Source organism: Octodon degus, unplaced genomic scaffold (assembly GCF_000260255.1).
Source record: "Octodon degus isolate 3935 unplaced genomic scaffold, OctDeg1.0 scaffold00206, whole genome shotgun sequence".
Taxonomy (NCBI): Eukaryota; Metazoa; Chordata; class Mammalia; order Rodentia; family Octodontidae; genus Octodon; species Octodon degus.
Genome location: NW_004524782.1, coordinates 353,804 through 362,634, shown reverse-complemented (window position 1 = coordinate 362,634; position 8,831 = coordinate 353,804).

Genomic DNA, 8,831 nt, shown 5'->3' with positions numbered 1-8,831 from the left:
TCTTTAAAATAAAAATAACTGATGTCAAAAAAATAGGATAGATATACAGCTTCTTTCTCTTAATTCAATGAGAAGAAAGATTTGTGTTAATACTGTTTGGACAGGATATCATGTCTGCATCTTGTACTATGAATAACCACTATGGAGACAACAATATTCAATGCAATAATTATTGAAACTGTCCTATTAATTGGTTTTGAAACTGCCTCATTGCTCTTTGTTTCTCAGTAAAATTAAAAAAAAAATTAGAGAGCTGGAAATGTGTAGGAAGAGACAGAAGTAAAAGACTTAAATCAATTCAAAATACAAGTGTAGCGTCTTTTACAACAAAGGAATGCACATTAGAATGACACACATTCACAGATGCCTATGCACCCATGCACATGCATGTGCACACATGCACATACACTTCTGCACTGCCAACCAGCATAGTTCAAGTGCTGGGATGTGGGAACTGAGCTGTGGGCTTCATGGCATCCATCTGCTGAGTAAGGAAAGATAACCCTGTTGGAGATTCTGACTCAAACAATGCCCATAACTTCCTTTCTCTTCTCTTTGTTCCCTATGATGCCACTGAGTGTAATGAGCCATGTAAGACAGTGCTCGGAGCTCGTGGTGTCAGAGATGGGGAGACAAAAAGTTCAGTAGCACGTTGGAGAGGGACCCAGGAGGGACATTTCCAGTCATATTTAAAAACTGAGGAAAAGGAAGCAGTGGCAGAAGCTGACTACTGCGGAGGAAGAGGGAGAGTGAAATAGACATGGGCATGGACAGACATGTACAAAGGCTAAGAGTGGTCAGCAAAGAGAGAGAGGGATAGGAGAAGCTCCCAAGGCAGAGAGAGTCAGGAGTGAGGCATAGCTAATCGAGCGAGGCAGGTACCTCAGGCCAGGGTGGGAACACATGGAAGCCAAGTTACAGACCTCACCTGTGGAACTTGGACATCCTCAGCAGTGTATCCAGCCTAGCTTTCCCAGAGAGGGCACAGAAGACACATTGGCAGAGTAGTATAGTTCGTTAGGCTTCCACCCAGACTCCCTGGAGTAGACATTCTCAGTAGTGAGTCTTTAGGAGCCCAGTGCTGCAGCAGAAAGCAGTCAGAGAAAGGAGAAGCCCCTGATCCTCCCTTTTCTCCTGTGATGGGCAGAGAATTGGGTAGTGAACAGCTTTCCTCCCACTTCCCTTTGTTTCCTTTTGCTCTGTTCTGTTCTCCTCAGGGTCAACAGAGAGAGCCTGCCTCCTTGTTCCACTGTCAAGTCTAATCTTACTTCATAACTGCATTGCAAGCGGAGCTTGTTTGTTGTCATCCACAGTACTTTTCCACTCTGACCACAGCAGATTATGCAGCCATTTCTGAGGCATTGTCCAAGAAACCACTTGTAGTGTGGAAGATATCAGGGAGGGCTCAGAGCCATTTTTCCTGATCCTCTACATGTTGAGGACAGAGGTGACACTACTGCTTGTTACACAGATTTGGTGGGGCCATTCTTGTGGAGACATGGAAGCTGGCAATCCAGAAATAGTCATCTTCCTGTGACCTAACCTTGAACTGCCACCATGACAGTTGCAATTACTATAGATGGTCTCTACCAGTCCAATGTTCTGTGACTACATTAGGCTTGAATTGAAACAGAGCAGCTATACTCAATTAGCACCAATCGATATTCTCAGACCAGCTTCTTCTGGAGAGACTAATTTTGACCAACAGACCTAACTTAGAACAAATCACAGGCCTGAAGGTGGAAAAATCAGCAACTTGGATACATATCAATCAGCTTGATAAAATCTAGACCAGACATAGACTTCAATATGAACAAATCAGCAGGCTCAAACTTGGACCTGCTACAGCAGGTCTGTAATTTCTGTGGTACTTGACTTTCACTTCTGAGGTTGCTTCAGGGATTTCTTTTTGTGCACAGAACCTGTTGTGCTGCAGCACAGGTCTTCTTCTCCAACCTATAAATCTACTCAGCATCCTTACCTCAAGAACTGTGGACAGAGTGCTTGCTTTTAAACATCTACATCCACTTGGGTCTATTAGCCCAGAAGACTTACAGAGACTAGCAACAAGGAAGACCAATGACAGAGATTATGTAACAGAGATTAGCAATAGGCAGAATTAGGAATAGGCATTCTCAAAGAAGAGAATGCATCCCAGGCCCTAGACCCTTTCCTGACAGCTGCTTCTTCCTTTCTGAGATCCATGCCTGTGACACTGACTGACAGCAGTACGTATTCAGTTGCACACTCTCTGTATTTAGGTAGACATTTCTCTGTGGTGGCCTGGAGGTGCATTTTATTCTCTCTGGTCTTCATGGGAAGAACATGGAGTGAACTCTCCTCCTTTGTATAACTCAGATCTGCAGCCTATGACAGCCCCATTAATTGTATTTGCATGCATTTTTTCATTCATTGACTCAACCTCACCAATAACTAGTTTACTACCTTTTCTCCCTATCATCTGATGTTTTCCAAAATGCCAAAGACAAACTTTGCAGTGGGTTGGATGGACATCTTTTCTCAACTGTATGCTTCCTCAATGAGTATTGCCATGCATATGTTTTTGGCTGATGTGCATCTATCTGTGGAGAACTGGCACTAGGAACAATATCCCTTCAGGAAATTCCCCTTTTGCATTCCTAAATATCCTGATAAGTCAAGAAAGCATTGTTGACAGAGAAAAGAATTTCCTACTGAAAGTTACATGAGGACATGGTGCTCAAGAACCCAACTTTCAGGGATGCTGTCACAGAGTTTGTATTATTCAGGAGTCTCTCAAAGTAGAGTACCCACCCTCATGGGACGGCTGGCCTCCTGTGGATTGATCAGCAGTGCTTTCGTTCAAGTCCCCAAAGGATCTTTCCAAGTGGTGCTATTGTGTCCTGCTCATGCAGGTGGTATTTGCCAGGTAGTGTTAGATCAACATGCATCAGGGCTATGGGAATTGTCCAGTTGATGCTATGTTGAAGTATGAACCTCTCATAGGATTTGTCCAGGAATTCTGTGATGCTTTGTGTGTAGATGTCACTGAAAGACCAATGTAGTTAGTGGGGTGGCTTCTAGTGTTTGTGATTGATTCATGATGAAATGCTGGGATTATAAGTGCAAGTGCTATCCCCCACCTGGGGCACACATGCTGCATACAATCAAAGGGAAGGAAAGAGAATCAGGAATTCCTCCTGATTCCTCTTCCCTTTTGCTCATGCTATTTTGCTGTCTTCACCTGTGGTGACCTGTTGCCCTTTTACATGTGCTACCCTGCATGGACCCCTTTAGATACGAAGTTAAAACTCCACAAACTGGAAGTTAAAGAAAGCTTTCCTTACTTAATTCTGGGAGTCACATATTTTGTCTCAGTGTCAAAAGTAAAGTAACCAAGACAAAGGTTACTGGACCTATGTTATTTACTTGTTTATCATAGAAATTTGCAAACAACACTTTTCCTATTCTTTTTTTCCTTTCCTTTCCTTTCATTGCCCTAATACATTTTTCCTTTCAAATGGTGTTTCTTGGTGGTTTCCCATTCCTCAGAGACCTATTGTAGTGCGCAGAGTGTTAAGTGGTCTATTGTGCTCTGTGTTCATGCTTCACTCAATGCCATAGTATAGAGGCCACAATTGTAGGGTGTCTGGCATATTGGTCTTCTGGGTCTTGCTTGGTGCTCCTTGGATAACATCTACCATGGGGCATTCTCCATGGCCTCATGGACCCATGCTAGCTGTGTGTCTAGACAACGCATTCTGTAGCCACTTACATTCTTCTGTTCCACCTCATGGAACCTGGAGAAGATGCCTCTGCTTTTCCAGGTTTTTTATTTATTTTTGAAGACAATACAAAATAGTAACATAAATGAAAAATTAGAAATGAAATAGAATTTCACAAAACCAAATAATAAGAATTCAACACAGTTCACTGTATTGCAGTGTTGTCAACAAATTAGTTGTTCAAATGATGAGCTATATGCATGCAAAACTGGCGAAAGAATGCAAACTTTATAATAAAGTAGCAAGACAGAAAAATGTAAAAAAATAAGAAAACACAAAAAATTAAACACTAATGGCCATTTTCCATAGACCACCAGAAATCTATGGTACAATTATGCAAATTATCCTGTTTACATACATAGATATATCTCTTTTCTCCACTCCCTGTGCTGTCCTTCCCCTCACTTTAGTAATTCTTGCCTCTGAAACATATTCATTTCCTTATCATAGTATCTAATGTACCCTTCAGATTTTATTAATTCTTTCAAGTTCTTACAATAAAGAGGCAAGATGACAATTGCATGTGTAGGTCTGAATTATTTTATTTAAGAGTATGGTCTCTAGTTTCATCCATTTACTAAAGCCTCATATTTATCCTTTTTATAGCTAAATACTCCATTGTGCAAAAATGCCACATAGTTTTTATCTATTCCTAGCTTGAGGGGCATTTGTGTTGCTTCCAAGATTTAGCTGTAACAAATGATGCTGCTATAAACAAGGGTGCAAAAAAATCACTGTGGTTTGACGTTTGTAGTTCTGGAAAATACCCAGGAGGGGAACAGCTGGTTGAATGGGATCGCCATTACTAGCTTTTTGAGGCATATGCATGCTGATTTCTATAGTAGTTGTACCATCTGTATTTCCACCAACAGCAGAGAAGTGTTTCTTCCTCCCTGCCCCCCGCAACAGTCCCTCTAGCATTTGTTATTGGTTGACATCTTGATGATAGCCCTTTTTTGTAGTTAGATGGAATCACAGTGTAGTTTTAATTTTCAATTCTTGAATGACCAATGATGTTGAACAATTTTTAAAATTGCAATTTTTCAAATGGCAAATATATTTATTTGCCATTTGTATTTGTGCATCCGAATTTTGTATCTTGATTTCAGATGCCCATTTTTGGTTTGGGACTTTTGGGGGACCTGATGTTTTAAAATTCTTTCTATGTTCTAGATAGAAGGCCATTATCAGAGGGGCAATAGGCTATAATATTTTCCAGTTCATGAATTTTCATTTACTTGTTGGTGATTTCATTGATGTGCAATAGCTTTTCATAAAGGTGAGATCCCAGTTATTGGTTCATTGAAGTCTTTTTGTGAAGATGGTTATTTATTCATGAACTCTACCTACCCCTATGTTTTTAAGATTTCTACCTACATTTTTCCCTAGGATATTTAGTGTTTCTTTTTTAATGTTTAAATCTTTGATCCATTTTGACTGTAGTTTAGCGCATACTGATAAAGATGGGTCTAATTTTAGCGTTCGGCATGTGGAAAGCCAGTGCTTCCAGTATCATTATTAAAGAGGCTTTCTTCCAATGCACATATTTGGCCATTTGTCAAAGGTGACTGAGTGTGTTTGTGGATGTGTTCACATCTTCTGATCTGTTCCATTTGTCCTCAGGCATGTTTTTATTCCAGCATCATGCTAATGACATTACAGTAACTTTGTAGTACAATTTCTGGTTAGGGATTTACTAACACATTTTGTTGCCTTCTGTCTTTCCTTTGTTTCCCAGGATTGCTTTTGCTATTCTGTATAACATCTGATTCTAGATGAATTTTGAGAATGTTTTCTATAGATATGTGAGGTACACTAGTGGCTTTTAAATCAGTATTCCATTGGATTTCAATAACACTTTCTGGAGTATGATCATCTTCACCATGTTGGTTCTTTCTATCCATGATCAGCAAATATTTTTCCATTTTCTGAAATCCCATTTGATCTATTTTATTATAGTACAGAGTGCCATAATTTTCACTGTATAAATATTTTACTTTCTTTGTGATATTCCTAAGTATTTCATGATGGGGGGGTGTTTTTATGAAACGTGTGATTTCCCCAATCTTGGTGCATTTATTGTTTGACTATGCAAATGTTACTGATTTTTGAGTGTTGTTGACATTGTATCCTGCAATAGTACTGAGTTTGCTTATTAAATCTACATGTCTCTTGGTGGAGTTTTTGGGGTCATCCATGTACAGTATCATGTCATCTGCAAATAATGATAATTTCACTTCTTCCTTTCCAATCCTTATTCCTTTTCTCTTATCTAATTGCTCATTTTTCTGTCTTGCATAATTGCTATAACTAATGTTTCCATAAATATACTGAATAGGATTGGTTACAGTATTAATCTTTGTCTTTTTACTGATTTTAATGTGAAGTTGTTCAGTTTTTGCCCATTTAGTATGATGCTGGATGTTGCTTTCTCATAGATGATTTTTATGAGGTTGAGATACTGACCATCTATTTCAATTGTCCATAGGGCCTTTATCATAAGTGAGTGTTGAAAATCGTCAAATGATTTTTTTCATCTATTGAGATAATCATGTGGTTTTTGTCTTCGGCCCTGCTAATGTGCTACATTATATTTATACATACACATATATGGAAACTTGTTTGCATTTCTGAAATGAATCCCACTTGGTCGTGGTGTGTAATCCTCTTGATCATTTGCTGCATTCTGTTTGCTAGTATTTTATGCAGGATTTTTGCATCTATGTTCATTACAGAGATTGGCCTGTAGCTCTGTTTCAGTTGGGTCTTTCTCTCATTTTGGCATCACAAGAATACTTGCCTCCAGGAATGATTTGGGGGAAAATTACTTCACTTTCTATTTCATTGAAGAGTATGAAAAATGTTGCCATTAAATCTTCTCTATAATTTCCTGTAGAATTCAACAGTGAATCCTTCAGGATCCAGGCTTTCCTTTGTTGATAGATTTTTTTATTACACTTTCAGTTTCATTTCCTGTTATTGTACTATTCAACATTTTTAAATCTTGTTGGATCAAAATTGGTAATTTACATTCATCTAGAAAACTGTACGTTACCTGTGTTTTGCATCTTGTGAGAGTAAAGATGTTGGAATTAGGCATTTGATTATTTTTTTTATTTAGGATGGGGTGTATAGAATGCACAGGGTCTTGCTGTGTAGGTCGGACTCATAGTGATCCTCCTGTTTACAGTCTCCCAAGTGCTGGGATTACAGGTGTGTGCCGCTATGCCCAGTCTCAATTGCCCTCTCAGCACTCTCCAGGAGTGGGGTCAGCACGGCAGGCCAGGGAATTGAACTCCCAGCCCCTGTGTCTGCCTAAACAAGCTCATTAATCCACTGAAATATTTGGCTGGCCCAATGATCTTTGGAATTTCTATAAGGTCTAAAGTGATTTTACACTTTTCAGCACTTATTGCAGTACTTACTTCTTTCCTTTTTTTGTGACATTAGCTAAGGCTTTATCAATTTTATTCATTCTTCCAGAGACACAAGTCTTTGATTAATAGTGTGTATTATTTTCTGCATCTCCATTGCATTAATTTCTGCTCTAATCTTTATAATTCCCTGCCATGTTAGGGCTTTCAACTTCACTTGCTCTTTCTTTCCTATGAGATTGAATTGCAGCATAAGATCATTTAATTGGGCTTGTTTTGTTTGTCTAATAAATCAATATACTCTATAGATTTTCATCTTAATACACCCTTCGTTGTATCCCACAGGTTCTGGTAAGTTGCATCTATATTTTTGTTGAACTGTAAATATTGTTCAATATCTTCTTTAATTTCATCTGTGACCCACTGCTTATTCAGGATGTTGTTATTTACTTTCCAAGATTTTATGGTGATTTTAAATTTCTTTAGTCAATAATTTCTAGTTCCATTGCACTGTGGTCAGACGGTATAAATGAGATAAATTAAATTCCTTTACATTTACTTATGCATGCTGTATGTGCTCATATATTGTCAACTTTGGAGAACATCTCATGTGAAGCTGAGAAGAATGTGTGTTCTGCCTTTTCTAGATGAAACACTGTGGAAAGATCTACTAAGTCCATTTCTTCATAAGTTTGGTTTAGTTCTGTTATTTCTTTGATGATTTACTTTTTTGCCTATTTGATCTATCTCTTTGTGACAGTGGCAGGTTAAAGTCTTCCATTAAAATGGTTTTACTGCTCATTTGATTTTCATGTCTTAAAATTTGTCTCATGTAGTTGTCTGCTCTTACACTGGGTGCATATATATTAATGATATCTCTTCCTCTTGCGGTTTTCCCCAAACAAGCATATAGTTACCTTCTTTATCTCTTTTAAGCATTCTTTGTTTGAAGTTGAGGAAGTCAGCAACCAGAATAGATACCTCTGCATTTTCCTGGGTTCGTGACACATGAAATATACTTCCTCAAATATTGAGTTTCTGTCTGTGAATTTCTTTTTGAGTTACATGTTTTCTTGTACACAGTATATACTTGGAGTTTGTTACTTAATACACTTTCCCAGTCTTTTGCTTTTGATTCATGAGTTGAAAAATTTTACATTGATTGTTATAACTAATATGTACTGGCTTATCACTGTCATGTTACTCTCCTGATATATGTTGTGCAGTTTTCTCCTCTTAATTACCTCTTCTGTTTGCTATTTCCTTTCTATTGTCCGTGAAACAGTCATTGTTTCTGTGTCTTTCTAGAAGAAGATCTGTCAGTGCTCTTTCTAGGAATGGTTTGTTGGTTATGAATTGCTTCAGTTGTTCTTCGTCATGAAAGAATCTGATTTTGGCACTGAATTTGATAGATAGTTTTAAAGAGTACAACAATCTGGAATAGAAGCTCTTTTCTTTCAGGACCTGAAATATGTCATTCCAAGCTCTTCTTTGTTTGATGGTTTGTGTTGAAAAATCCCTCACATTTCTGATGGACTTTCTCTTCTTTTTTTCATAATTTTATTGATAAACAAATACAAAGGAGACAGTTTCAAATGAAATCGCTAGGACAGTTTCAATAATTAACACACTGCATACATTCTTCTTAGTGATTAATTGCTGTACAAAATGGGGACTTGAGATCCTATTTACA